Source organism: Nerophis ophidion, linkage group LG28, assembly GCF_033978795.1.
Source record: "Nerophis ophidion isolate RoL-2023_Sa linkage group LG28, RoL_Noph_v1.0, whole genome shotgun sequence".
Taxonomy (NCBI): Eukaryota; Metazoa; Chordata; class Actinopteri; order Syngnathiformes; family Syngnathidae; genus Nerophis; species Nerophis ophidion.
Genome location: NC_084638.1, coordinates 2,879,548 through 2,895,895, shown reverse-complemented (window position 1 = coordinate 2,895,895; position 16,348 = coordinate 2,879,548). Strand labels below are relative to the sequence as shown.

The 16,348-nt window shown below is 39.0% G+C and overlaps 1 protein-coding gene across 1 annotated transcript in view; it reads left to right on the top strand.

The window, feature by feature from the left end:
• Positions 1-10,783, top strand: part of abi1b (abl-interactor 1b) — a 111,936-nt gene extending 101,153 nt beyond the window's left edge. The window contains exons 13-14 of the transcript XR_009804815.1: positions 7,608-7,781; positions 10,502-10,783. The gene's annotated coding sequence lies outside the window, so the exon portion shown is untranslated. The remainder of the gene's footprint in view (positions 1-7,607; positions 7,782-10,501) is intronic.
• Positions 10,784-16,348: the final 5,565 nt, after the last annotated feature.

Below are 16,348 nucleotides of genomic sequence, written 5' to 3'. Positions count from 1 at the left end.
CAGATGTAGCGAACCACTGCAGTTACTGACGGTGGTTTTCTGAAGTGTTCCTGAGCCCATGTGGTGATATCCTTTACACACTGACGCCGCTTTTTGATGCCCTGCTACCTGAGGGATTGAAGGGCCGTATTCTCTTTGCTTATATGCAGTGATTTCTCCAGATTCTCTGAACCTTTTGATGATATTACGGACCTCAGATGGTGAAATCCCTAAATTCCTTTTAGCATTAATGGTGCCTTCATAGATGTGTAAGTTACCCATGCCTTGGCCCCTAATACACCCCCATACTATCACAGATGCTGGCTTTTCAACAATCCGGAGGGTTCTTTTCCTCTTTGTTATGGAGGACACGACGTCCACAGTTTCCAAAAACAATTTGAAATGTGGACGCATCAGACCACAACACTTTCCCACGTTGCATCAGTCCATTTTAGATGATCTTGGGGCCCAGCAAAGCCGGCGACATTTCTGGGTGTTGTTGATAAATGGCTTTGACTTTGCATAGTGGAGTTTAACTTGCACTTACAGATGTAGCGAACAACTGTAGTTACTGACGGTGGTTTTCTGAAGTGTTCCTGAGCCCATGTGGTGATATCCTTTACACACTGACGCCGCTTTTTGATGCCCTGCTGCCTGAGGGATTGGAGGGCCATATTCTCTTTGCTTATATGCAGTGATTTCTCCAGATTCTCTGAACATTTTGATGATATTACGGACCTCAGATGGTGAAATCCATAAATTCCTTTTAGCATTAATGGTGCCTTCATAGATGTGTAAGTTACCCATGCCTTGGCCCCTAATACACCCCCATACTATCACAGATGCTGGCTTTTCAACAATCCGGAGGGTTCTTTTCCTCTTTGTTATGGAGGACACGACGTCCACAGTTTCCAAAAACAATTTGAAATGTGGACTCATCAGACCACAACACTTTCCCACGTTGCATCAGTCCATTTTAGATGATCTTGGGGCCCAGCAAAGCCGGCGACATTTCTGGGTGTTGTTGATAAATGGCTTTGACTTTGCATAGTGGAGTTTAACTTGCACTTACAGATGTAGCGAACAACTGTAGTTACTGACGGTGGTTTTCTGAAGTGTTCCTGAGCCCGTGTGGTGATATCCTTTACACACTGACGCCGCTTTTTGATGCCGTACTGCCTGAGGGATTGGAGGGCCGTATTCTCTTTGCTTATATGCAGTGATTTCTCCAGATTCTCTGAACCTTTTGATGATATTACGGACCTCAGATGGTGAAATCCCTAAATTCCTTTTAGCATTAATGGTGCCTTCATAGATGTGTAAGTTACCCATGCCTTGGCCCCTAATACACCCCCATACTATCACAGATGCTGGCTTTTCAACAATCCGGAGGGTTCTTTTCCTCTTTGTTATGGAGGACACGACGTCCACAGTTTCCAAAAACAATTTGAAATGTGGACTCATCAGACCACAACACTTTCCCACGTTGCATCAGTCCATTTTAGATGATCTTGGGGCTCAGCAAAGCCGCTGACATTTCTGGGTGTTGTTGATAAATGGCTTTGACTTTGCATAGTGGACTTTAACTTGCACTTAAAGATGTAGCGAACAACTGTAGTTACTGACAGTGGTTTTCTGAAGTGTTCCTGAGCCCATGTGGTGATATCCTTTACACACCGACGCCGCTTTTTGATGCCGTACTGCCTGAGGGATTGGAGGGCCGTATTCTCTTTGCTTATATGCAGTGATTTCTCCAGATTCTCTGAACATTTTGATGATATTACGGACCTCAGATGGTGAAATCCATAAATTCCTTTTAGCATTAATGGTGCCTTCATAGATGTGTAAGTTACCCATGCCTTGGCCCCTAATACACCCCCATACTATCACAGATGCTGGCTTTTCAACAATCCGGAGGGTTCTTTTCCTCTTTGTTATGGAGGACACGACGTCCACAGTTTCCAAAAACAATTTGAAATGTGGACGCATCAGACCACAACACTTTCCCACTTTGCATCAGTCCATTTTAGATGATCTTGGGGCCCAGCAAAGCCGGCGAAATTTCTGGGTGTTGTTGATAAATGGCTTTGACTTTGCATAGTAGAGTTTAACTTGCACTTACAGATGTAGCGAACAACTGTAGTTACTGACGGTGGTTTTCTGAAGTGTTCCTGAGCCCGTGTGGTGATATCCTTTACACACTGACGCCGCTTTTTGATGGCGTACTGCCTGAGGGATTGAAGGGCCGTATTATCTTTGCTTATATGTAGTGATTTCTCCAGATTCTCTGAACCTTTTGATGATATTACGGACCTCAGATGGTGAAATCCCTAAATTCCTTGCAACAGCTCATTGAGAAATGTTGTTCTTAAACAATTTGCTCCCGCATTTGTTCACAAAGCGGTGACCCCTCGCCCCGTCCCTGTTTGTGAATGACCGAGCATTCCATGCAAGCTGCTTTTACACCCACCTGTTCCCAATTAGCTCGCTCACCTGTGGGATGTTCCAAATAGGAGCATTCCTCAACTTTCTCAGTCTTTTTTGCCGCTTGTGCCAGCTCTTTTGACACATGTCACAGGCATCAATTTCCAAACGAGCTAATATTTGCACAAAATAACAAAGTTTACCAGTCTGAACGTTAAATATCTTGACTTTGCAGTCTATTCAATCGAATATAAGTTGAAAAGGATTTTACAAATTATTGTATTCTGTTTTTATTCACCATTTCCGGAACGTGCAAACTTCACTGTTTTTGGGTTTTGTGTAAAAAAAAAAAAAAAAACAGACATGCTGCCAATGTTGCGTTCCTACTTTCCATTTACGATTGTACTTTTCCATCATGATGTGACGACTTTTCTACCCGAGGAATTTCTAGCCTTGCATTCTACTTGCGTTTGACATCTACTGTCAGCTTTTGCTGTAAAGATTTATTTCTACTTTTTCATAGAAGAAATCATGGCACAAGCGCTGAGGTGCAGAACTTTGTGACGTTTGTCGCGGAACATGGAGCATTTCAGGGCGCCGCACGGGTCGAAGCGACTGTTTTATTTTATTTTATTTTTTTTTTTTTTGTATGACGGGGGAGCGAGTGGTAACTTAAGTGTTGATGAGAATCTTTGTCTTCTCCGAGTTTGTACATAGCATGTGTTCACTGCAATGAATGTACAGTCTTTTTGTAATAAACACGTTCAAAGTAACATGCGTTTGTTACGTCTCGCCTCGACTACTGTAACGTATTATTTTGGGGTCTCCCCATGTCTAGCATTAAAAGATTACAGTTGGTACAAAATGCGGCTGCTAGACTTTTGACAAGAACAAGAAAGTTTGATCACATTACGCCTGTACTGTATATACCTTTATATACATATATACATACATATATACTGTATATACCTTTATATACATATATACATACATATATACTGTATATACCTTTATATACATATATACATACATATATACTGTATATACCTTTATATACATATATACATACATATATACTGTATATACCTTTATATACATATATACATACATATATACTGTATATACCTTTATATACATATATACATACATATATACTGTATATACCTTTATATACGTATATACATACATATATACTGTATATACCTTTATATACGTATATACATACATATATACTGTATATACCTTTATATACATATATACATACATATATACTGTATATACCTTTATATACATATATACATACATATATACTGTATATACCTTTATATACATACATACATACATATATACTGTATATACCTTTATATACATATATACATACATATATACTGTATATACCTTTATATACATATATACATACATATATACCTATACTGTATATACCTTTATATACATATATACATACATATATACTGTATATACCTTTATATACATATATACATACATATATACCTATACTGGCTCACCTGCACTGGCTTCCTGTGCACTTAAGATGTGACTTTAAGGTTTTACTACTTACGTATAAAATACTACACGGTCTAGCTCCATCCTATCTTGCCGATTGTATTGTACCGTATGTCCCGGCAAGAAATCTGCCTTCAAAGGACTCCGGCTTATTAGTGATTCCCAAAGCCCAAAAAAAGTCTGCGGGCTATAGAGCGTTTTCCGTTCGGGCTCCAGTACTCTGGAATGCCCTCCCGGTAACAGTTCGAGATGCCACCTCAGTAGAAGCATTTAAGTCTCACCCTTAAAACTCATTTGTATACTGTAGCCTTTAAATAGACTCCCTTTTTAGACCAGTTGATCTGCCGTTTCTTTTCTTTTTCTTCTATGTCCCACTCTCCCCTGTGGAGGGGGTCCGGTCCGATCCGGTGGCCATGTACTGCTTGCCTGTGTATCGGCTGGGGACATCTCTGCGCTGCTGGTCCGCCTCCGCTTGGGATGGTTTCCTGCTGGCTCCGCTGTGAACGGGACTCTCTCTGCTGAGTTGGACCCGCTTTGGACTGGACTCTTGCGACTGTGTTGGATCCATTGTGGATTGAACTTTCACAGTATCATGTTAGACCCGCTCGACATCCATTGCTTTCCTCCTCTCCAAGGTTCTCATAGTCATTATTGTCACCGACGTCCCACTGGGTGTGAGTTTTCCTTGCCCTTATGTGGGCCTACCGAGGATGTCGTGGTGGTTTGTGCAGCCCTTTGAGACACTAGGGATTTAGGGCTATATAAGTAAACATTGATTGATTGATTGAAAGGAATCGAAACTTAATGTAAGTTTTGGGTCATCAGTGAAGTGTCGAACTTTGCAGCTTCAATATTTTAAAAAAACTAAAAAAAAATAGGCTGGCCTGGGAACGCCTCGGGATCCCCCGGGAAGAGCTAGACGATGTGGCTGGGGAGAAGGGAAGTCTGGGGTTCCCTGCTTAGGCTGCTGCCCCCGCGACCCGACCTCGGATAAGCGGAAGATGATGGATGGATGGCAAAACAAAATAGTATTGAGATTGTAAAAAAAAAAAAAAAGGTTTGAATGCAATTCAATGGTTTTCTTTATATTCATGACTATTTACATTGTGGATTGTCACTGAAAAACATGTTTTGTATTCTAGTTTCTTCAAAATAGCCACCTTTTGCTCTGATTACTGTTTCGCACACTCTTGGCATTCTCTCCGTGAGCTTTAAGAGGTCGTCACCAGCTGTGCTTGAAGCCCATCGAGAGAATGCCAAGGGTGTGCAAAGCGGTAATCAGAACAAAACGGGCGGCTATTTTGAAGAAGTGAAGTGAATTATATTTATATAGCGCTTTTTCTCTAGTGACTCAAAGCGCTTTACATAGTGAAACCCAATATCTAAGTTACATTCAAACCAGTGTGGGTGGCACTGGGAGCAGGTGGGTAAAATGTCTTGCCCAAGGACACAACGGCAGTGACTAGGTTGGCAGAAGCGGGAATCAAACCTACAACCCTGTAGTTGCTGGCACGGCCACTCTACCAACCGAGCTAAACTGCCCCTACAACTATATATATTTTTACAACATAGTAAATGTAAACACAGTACCACTGTTTTTTTGTTGTTTTTTTTAGTGTCGCCAAAATTTTACAGTAAAATTTTTATTTTTTTTTTTACAAAGAAACACTACCACTGTTTTTTTTTTATTCTGTCTGTTATTCTATTCTTTTTTTCCACGTGAAAAAGTGGTAGTACCATTTTTTTTCATTTACAGTAACACACCATATAAACAAGAACGGTAGATTTTACGGTAAAAAAAAAAAAAGAATTCTACTTAAATGCCAGAATTTTACCGTAAAAAACAACAACCCAATGGTAGAGGGTTTTTTTTTAAATTTACAGTAATGTGTAAATACTACCGTAAAATCTATTCTCATTTTTACACTGGACAATTTTTGAAATCTTGGTTGCTTTGTTGGGTCTGCTCCAGTTTCTGGCAATGCTCCCTCCCACCCCAGCAGACGATGGCGTGGGAGGTATATGTTTTTTTAATTTTCGCCTTCCGCCCGAATGCAGCTGAGATAGGCTCCAGCGACCCCAAAAGGAACAAGCGGTAGAAAAATGGATGACTGTTTGTTTTTTTGTTGTTTTACTTTTGTAGCTGTATGTAGAAATGGCTGATTCCATCAGCTTTGCTCTTTTAATGTTTTTAATGTCCTTTTATGTTTTAATGTTTATGTCAGAGGTATTTGTTGTCGAACCCCAGGATGCAGAGATGGAGGCAGGCATTGGATCTGAAGACATGATTTAATAAAAACAAAAAGCACGCACGTGGGCGGAATAACAAACTAAGGGAGCTAGCACTGGGAGCTAAAAAAACAAAAAGGAACTTTAGCATGGAAGCTAGTGGAAAACAAACAGAAAAACTGGAAATAGCTAATGCTAACAGAAACAGCTTACCGCTACGACGACCAGGACAAAATGTAGCACGACAGGTAGTAACTGTAACAAAACGACACCACAGGTAGCACGACAAGAGTGACATATGGCAACGACAATGCAATACAATGACCCAGCAACTGACACAAGACAAAGCAGGTACAAATAGGAGCAGGCTGATTGGCAACAGGTGTGGCCAGGTGCCAATTAGCCGCAGCTGAGGAGGAACACAGCGCTCAGGGAACAAGACAGGAAGCTGACAAAATAAGAGCACTGGACAGGAACTAAAGACAGGAGATACTAAACACAGAGAAAACAGACAAATGCAGAGGAAAAAACTAAAACGTAGACAAACTGTCAGGGGAAAGCCTGACAGTTTACCTCTAACATACATGCTTATGGGTGCTATGGCTATGAGTTTTTTTCTCTCTCTTGTCCTCAGTCCGGATGCCCTCTCCAAACTGAATTTTTTTAATTCTTATTATAACAAAAGTATTTTGGGGAGAAAGTACGATAATATAATAGTTGTTGCAATATAAGATATGATAATTTTTAAAACACATGCATTATTTTTTCTGTCAAAATGGAAAAAAAATAACATATTTAGTCAGAAAATATATAAAGTACTTTAATGATGCATTTTATTTTCAGGCATGTGGGCCATTTAGATAATTTGGCGGGCAAGATCTGGTCTTTGGGCCTTGAGTTTGACACCCGTGACCTTGAAGTGAAGTGAATTATATTTATATAGCGCTTTTTCTCTAGTGACTCAAAGCGCTTTACATAGTGAAACCCAATATCTAAGTTACATTTAAACCAGTGTGGGTGGCACTGGGAGCAGGTGGGTAAAGTGTCTTGCCCAAGGACACAACGGCAGTAAATAGGATGGCGGAAGCGGGGATCGAACCTGCAACCCACAAGTTGCTGGCACGGCCGCTCTACCAACCGAGCTATGCCGCCCCGTTATACACATTTCGGGAGAACATCCGCACCGTAACACAACATAAACACAACAGAACAAATACCCAGAAGCCCTTGCAGCACTAACTCTTCCGTGACGCTACAATATACACTCCCGCTACGCCCTACCCCCCTAAACCTCCTCATGCTGTCTTAGGGAGAGCATGTCCCAAATTCCAAGCTGCTCTTTTGAGGCATCTTGGACCCCCAAGCACGTAATCGAACCCTGCAGAGTGCCTAAAGTTGTTTTATACGTTATGTCCTGTAGTTTTCACGGCGTCTGATCAGTCATTTTGCAGTGAAAAGACATGAAAAGTCGACCCCCGAGAAGCCAGCAGGGAGTGGCAGTACCGAGGTGCGACACAAGAGGGCGCCATTACTCAGCTCATCGCTCACAAGCAGCCGAGCATCGCATCAACAAGAAGCGTCGTCGTCATTCGTGGACAAGACTCTGGTTTAAGTTGACTTCAAAGGTATACTTTATGTTTCTTTAGCACATTTTTCAAAAACTCTTTATCTGTATTACTTTGAAGGAGAACCATGAATTGATTAACGTGGACCCCGACTTAAACAAGTTGAAAAACTTATTGGGGTGTTACCATTTAGTGGTCAATTGTACGGAAATATGTACTGTACTGTGCAATTTACTAATAAAAGTATCAATCAATCAATCAACCAATATATTTTTGAACCTGAACATATTGAGGATGAACTACTGCCATATATTTTTGAACCTGAATATATTGAGGAGGAACTACTTACCATGAATTGATTACTGTGGACCCCGACTTAAACAAGTTGAAAAACGTATTGGGGTGTTACCATTTAGTGGTCAATTGTACAGAATATGTACTGAACTGTGCAATTTACGAATAAAAGTATCAATCAATCAATCAAAAATCGGCACTTTTTTCGAAATTTTATCTTTTTTTCACAACTCTGAAAAGGACAAGCGGTAGGAAATGGATGGATGGATGTCCATGCTAATAGGAAGCTAACTACTTAGCTGTGTGTCTTTTGTCGGTAAAAGTGATTGCCATTTCTTTTGTGTCAACAAATAATTGTCATAATGAGTTAATTCATATTATCATAGGCTTGGAAGACATGAAAAGCAACAAAACACTGGTTTATTATTAGGCTATTAATTGTTAAAGATAAGCACTTTGATATTGAACATTGAACAGTGCAACATGAACTTCGAAAACATTAAAATTAAAATAAATACCCAAATGGAAAAAACTTCAATGTGAAAATCTGTCCTTCTTCCGGAATTGATGCGCCGTGCTCCGACGTCCGGCAAAAACAGAAGCTGGCACATTGCATAATAGAATAATACAGCGTTTTTTCTGAAATATGACCCATATTAGATGCTGAATAAGTGGACGGCGACTAGACCATAAGTCACAGGTTCAAGTTGCTCCACTGTCACGTCTCTCCAGTACTGCTATGTCGTTCACGAACGAATCTTTTGAGTGAACGTACTGAACCGAATCACATCATGAACTGATTAGGTTCCTTTTTCAGTTCAGTTGAGCTCCGCCGCGACTGGCGCGAATCCCGTGATTCACGTTCGCGAACGTACCGACGCAGAGAACTGACTGTGTCGCGACGCGGATCACGTTCACGAACGTACTGACGCAGAGTATGACGTCACATTGAGGATCTCGTTCAGTCACTGTGTGCGTCGTTCATTGGGTGCTGAGGGCTTGTGTCGTTCGCGAACTGACAAATATCCCCTGGTGCCATAATATCACATAACCAGGTTGACCCTCGCACCCCCATTGGTGCAAATGTCTCATTAAAGACAATAAGGCGACTGACAAAGAAGCTCCGATTGGTCCCTTGAGATACTAGGTTTTTCTGTTGTAGCTATGCGGTTATACGGTAGTTGCTAGGTCCTGCCATGCGCGTAACAGCTTACTTACGGAAAAAATTACAATGTCGCATACACAAATGTAAAGGATATCACCTAGGAACTCCAAAATTATTATCAGCTCAGTTTTGACCAACATTGAGTTACTGGGTTTTGCCTTTGGACGGGAGATTCGCCGACCCGCACACATTTTTTATTCTATTTTCCATATTTCACTTTTAGAGTGATCATAATTGGATGTGATATAAAAGGAAGAGTGATTTTTATTACATTTTTAATACATGTATGTTTTGTTAGAAACATTACATGTTAAAATAATAAAATCTAAAGTGAAAAAAAAGAAAACTTGTAACACATTTTAGAATTGTTTTTTCCATCTTGTCAAATCCACTATGAATTGTTAAAATAAATATGATGTAATAATGTAGAAAATAATTGCATTTCAAACACATTTAAGGATATATTTCAATTGTGTCGTCGAGTCAAATGTTAAAATGTAAAAATTATACCATTTGTAAATGTGTATGTCATTTTTAGCACTTTAAAAAACTTTTTTTTTATTATTATTTTGTTTTCAGATCCATTTTAAAATGTCACGGACGCCTCATGGAGAGGACACAATAAAAGGAAGAAGAAGAAAAAAGAAACTTTTAAAATAAATAGGTATTATCTTGTCAGATTCACACACAGCGAGATCTGCCGCTGGGGAAGCTGTTACTGTAGGCATTTATATCATCCGCAACCGCATCACCAAAGTCGTCATGCACCCGCCGTCCACCCGAACCACCATTTTATCAGAACCGCAAATTTATGAATTTTGTTTAAAGGAAAAAAAACACACAAAAAAGGAAAGAAAAAAAACCAACTCACAGGCAGAGGGCACTTTTTAAGACGAGGCAAAAAAGGACAGGGGCTCAAACACCCATAGGTAACACTTATATTTCAATTCTTATGTAAACTACATGTTAATATACAAATGAACTAATAATATTTGTAAATGTTACCCCGATAACTGATCTTTGTGTAACGCATTTATTCGACGTTTATTTGAAGCTAGCATGAAAGATGCTAAAGTTAGCTTTAGCTCGCCGCCATAAATGGCCTTCAAATGTTATTAATTACATATTTAGGAACTAAAATAACTTTTACCTATGCAAGTGAGTAATCGCTCTCGGACATTTCTGAGGTATGTAGAAAACATTGAATTGTGGCTTACAACCAGAGTCATTTTCAAAATGCATTTCTTTATTTACACAAAGTATGAATAACATGTTGATGTTATGTGTTTAAATATCTACCTTTTTGTTTTCTTCTTCCCAGGATTAACTCGAAGTTTCAGCTGATGTCGGGCGTCAGTCTGGAAGTTGGACCGGTGACAGTTGAAGGATGACGTCACAACGTTTGAACCCTTAAGGTTAAAGCTTTCATCCAATCAGAATTCGCCAGCAGGAGGTAAGATTTCAAATATCTGCTTCAAACTTGTTATGTGTAAAAAAAACGGTGATAAATAAATAAAAAAATCCAGGGTGTACCCCGCCTTCAGCCAGATTGTAGCACCAGTGTACCCCGTGACCCCAAAAGGGAATAAGTAGTAGAAAATGAATGGATATATATATATATATATATATATATATATATACATACATATATACATATACACACATGTATATATATATACATATACATGTATACATATATATATATACATACATATACACATATATATACATATATACATATACACATATATATATACATGTATACATATATATATATACATACATATACACATATATAAATACATATACACATATATACACATATATAAATTCATATATACACACATGTATACATATACACAAACATATACATATATACACACACACATATATATATATATACATATATACACACACATACCTATATACACACACACATATATATATATATATACATATATACACACACATACATATATACACACACACATATATATATATATATACATATATACACACACATACCTATATACACACACACATATATATATATATATACATATATACACACACACATATATATATATATACATATATACACACACATACATATATACACACACACATATATATATATATACATATATACACACACATACCTATATACACACACACATATATATATATATATACATATATACACACACACACATATATATATATATACATATATACACACACATACCTATATACACACACACATATATATATATATATACATATATACACACACATACCTATATACACACACACATATATATATATATATACATATATACACACACACATATATATATATATACATATATACACACACATACATATACACACACACACACACACACACACACACATATATATATATATATACATATATACACACACACACACACACACACACATATATATATATATATATATACATATATACACACACATACCTATATACACACACACATATATATATATATATACATATATACACACACACATATATATATATATACATATATACACACATACATATACACACACACACATATATATACAGTTGTTGATTTTCGGTAAACATAAAAACAAAATTTTACTGTAAAATTGCAGGGTTTTTTCTATTTACAGTGAAAAAACGTAATGTCATTTTTACAGTCAAATTCTGGCAACTGGGCTGCCTTTTTTTTTTTTTTTACCATAAAAACAGCAGTACTATTTTTGCATTTACAGTAATCTACACTACATGTTGAGGTGAAATTATTGCAATTTACCATATTTATTTTTTACATTTTAGTTAAAAAAAAAATCTACTGATAAAGTCCATTAAAAAAAAAAAAAGCGTAATAATAGTATTCACTGTTAAAAGTGGCCCTCTGGGGCCAAACATAACTGTGATGTGGTCTGATAAAAACTCATTAGACATGACTGACATTTACAGTACATTTTGAGGTGAAATTATTGCAACTTTTACATTATAGTTTTTAAAAAATCAACTAATAATATGAATTTTTTTTAAATTGCGTAATAATAGTATTCACTGTTAAAAGCGGCCCTCTGGGGCCAAACATAACTGTGATGTGGTCTGATAAAAACTCATTAGACATGACTGACATTTACAGTACATTTTGAGGTGAAATTATTGCAACTTATACATTATAGTTTTTTAAAAATCAATTAATAATATGAATTTTTTTTAAATTGCGTAATAATAGTATTCACAGTTAAAAGCGGCCCTCTGGGGCCAAACATAACTGTGACGTGGTTTGATAAAAACTCATTAGACATGACTGAAATACTTGTCATTTTCATTACGTCCAGCAGAGGGCGTAGTGGTTCAAACCAAGCTCCTGGCTTCAGTTTCATTCTCTTTCTAATACAAAGAACAGTTGGGGAAAAAAAGTGCAATAAATAATTGTAAAGCCAACTTGTAGATGCTTTATGACCGTACTTGTCGTGTATGAGTTTAAGGATCATGCACATCCTCCACTGCAACTTTGTGACACAAAGTCACGCTGCTCGTCCTCAACTCCTTCTCGCTGTCTGGTTCCAATCAATCATCAAAGTTTGCAAGCTGCCAGCCTCTTTTATGGGAGACAGAGTGAAACCTCAGCTGTATGTCCACGACACGGTTGTTTGGAATGTCATAATGATTGTGTTTTTGTTTTCTTTACATGTGGCTTCCTTTCGAAGTAGACTTAGTCAGAGTTGCAGGAGAACCCACAACAACTCCTGCCGTGTGCGATACTGGACCTAAAACTCTCAAAATGGACGTTTTGACAACGGCGATCCCTTGTTTTAGCCCTGTTTATTGGTTCCAGATCATTAATTTCAAATATTTCAGAGCCAAAGGATAAAAAAGTGCCACTTCTTTCTCAATATATCGTCTCGATTACTGTAACGTATTATTTTCAGGTCTCCCCATGTCTAGCATTAAAAGATTACAGTTGGTACAAAATGCGGCTGCTAGACTTTTGACAAGAACAAGAAAGTTTGATCACATTACGCCTATACTGTATATACCTTTATATACATATATACATACATATATACTGTATATACCTTTATATACATATATACATACATATATACTGTATATACCTTTATATACATATATACATACATATATACTGTATATACCTTTATATACATATATACATACATATATACTGTATATACCTTTATATACATATATACATACATATATACCTATACTGGCTCACCTGCACTGGCTTCCTGTGCACTTAAGATGTGACTTTAAGGTTTTACTACTTACGTATAAAATACTACACGGTCTAGCTCCATCCTATCTTGCCGATTGTATTGTACCATATGTCCCGGCAAGAAATCTGCGTTCAAAGGACTCCGGCTTATTAGTGATTCCTAGAGCCCAAAAAAAGTCTGCGGGCTATAGAGCGTTTTCCGTTCGGGCTCCAGTACTCTGGAATGCCCTCCCGGTAACAGTTGGAGATGCCACCTCAGTAGAAGCATTTAAGTCTCACCTTAAAACTCATCTGTATACTCTAGCCTTTAAATAGACCTCCTTTTTAGACCAGTTGATCTGCCGCTTCTTTTCTTTCTCCTATGTCCCCCCCTCCCTTGTGGAGGGGGTCCGGTCCGATGACCATGGATGAAGTACTGACTGTCCAGAGTCGAGACCCAGGATGGACCGCTCGCCTGTATCGGTTGGGGACATCTCTACGCTGCTGATCCGCTTGAGATGGTTTCCTGTGGACGGGACTCTCACTGCTGTCTTGGAGCCACTATGGATTGAACTTTCACAGTATCATGTTAGACCCGCTCGACATCCATTGCTTTCGGTCCCCTAGAGGGGGGGGTGTTGCCCACATCTGAGGTCCTCTCCAAGGTTTCTCATAGTCAGCATTGTCACTGGCGTCCCACTGGATGTGAATTCTCCCTGCCCACTGGGTGTGAGTTTTCCTTGCCCTTTTGTGGGTTCTTCCGAGGATGTTGTAGTCGTAATGATTTGTGCAGTCCTTTGAGACATTTGTGATTTGGGGCTATATAAATAAACATTGATTGATTGATTGATTGATTGAGAAGGATTCAATCCAAATTCTTCAGGACAAACCTAAAATCATCAACCCGGAGGTTGGGTCTTGGGCGTAGTTGCGTGTTCTAAGAGGACAAAGACTCCAAACACACGTCAAAAGTGGTAAAGGAATGGCTAAATCAGGCTCGAATGAAGGTTTTAACCTGCTCAGTGGCATAGTGGTTAGAGCAGGGGTCAGCAACCTGCTACTTCTTGGGTACTGATCAATGCCAAGGGCTACCAGTTTGATACACACTTCAATAAATGGCCAGAAATTGCCAATTTGCTCAATTTACCTTTAATAAATAAATAAATGGGTTGTACTTGTATAGCACTTTTCTACCTTCAAGGTACTCAAAGCGCTTTGACACTACTTCCACATTTACCCACTGATGGAGGGAGCTGCCATGCAAGGCGCTAACCAGCACCCATCAGGAGCAAGGGTGAAGTGTCTTGGTCAGGACACAACGGACGTGACGAGGTTGGTTCTAGGTGGGAATTGAACCAGGGACCCTCGGGTTGCGCAAGGCCACTCTCCCACCGCGCCACGCCGTCTGTATGTATAAAAAAATCTGTATATATAAAAAAAATGGGTATTTCTGTCCGTCATCCCGTCGTATATTTTTTTTCCTTTTACAGAAGGTTTTTTTGTAGAGAATAAATGATGGGGGGGAAAAAAAAACACTTAATTGAACGGTTTAAAAGAGGAGAGAACATTGGAAAAAAAAGAAAATGAAATTTTGAAACATACTTTATCTTCAATTTCGACTCTTTAAAATTCAAAATTCAACCTGAAAAAAAAAAGAAGAGAAAAACTAGCTAATTCGAATCTTGTTGAAAAATTTCAAAAAATAATTTATGGGACATCATTAGTAATTTTTTGGGGCGGCATAGCTTGGTGCCAACAACTTGAGGGTTGCGGGTTCGATTCCCGCTTCCGCCATCCTAGTCACTGCCGTTGTGTCCTTGGGCAAGACACTTTACCCACCTGCTCCCAGTGCCACCCACACTGGTTTAAATGTAACTTAGATATTGGGTTTCACTATGTAAAGCGCTTTGAGTCACTAGAGAAAAGCGCTATATAAAATATAATTCACTTCACAACTTTATTTTAAGGAAAGTGGAGATTTTGGGAACAACAGCAACTCTGCCAGCAACTTGAGGGTTGCGGGTTCAATTCCCGCTTCTGCCATCCTAATCACTGCCGTTGTGTCCTTTGGCAAGGCACATTACCCACCTGCTCCCAGTGCCACCCACACTGGTTTAAATGTCACTTAGATATTGGGTTTCACTATGTAAAGCGCTTTGAGTCACTAGAGAAAAGCGCTATATAAAATATAATTCACTTCACTTCACAACTTTATTATAAGGAAAGTGAAGATGTTGGGAACAACAGCAACTCTGCCAGCAACTTGAGGGTTGCAGGTTCGATTCCCGCTTCCGCCATCCTAGTCACTGCCGTTGTGTCCTTGGGCAAGACACTTTACCCACCTGCTCCCAGTGCCACCCACACTGCTTTAAATGGAACTTAGATATTGGGTTTCACTATGTAAAGCGCTTTGAGTCACTAGAGAAAAAGCGCTAAATAAATATAATTCACTTCACTTCACTTTTCCTGATTAGTATTAATAATGGGCTTCACGGTGGCAGAGGGGTTAGTGCGTCTGCCTCACAATACCAAGGTCCTGCAGTCCTGGTTTGAATCCGAGGCTCGGGATCTTTCTGTGTGGAGTTTGCATGTTCTCCCCGTGAGTGCGTGGGTTCCCTCCGGGTACTCCGGCTTCCTCCCACTTCCAAAGACATGCACCTGGGGATAGGCCCCTCCCACTTCCAAAAACATGCACCTGGGGATAGGTTGATTGGCAACACTAAATTGGCCCTAGTGTGTGAATGTTGTCTGTCTATCTGTGTTGGCCCTGCGATGAGGTGGCGACTTGTCCAGGGTGTACTCCGCCTTCCGCCCGAATGCAGCTGAGATAGGCTCCAGCACCCCCCGCTACCCCAAAAGGGACAAGCGGTAGGAAATGGATGGATGGATATTAATTTGTATTTTTTAAAACACATTTT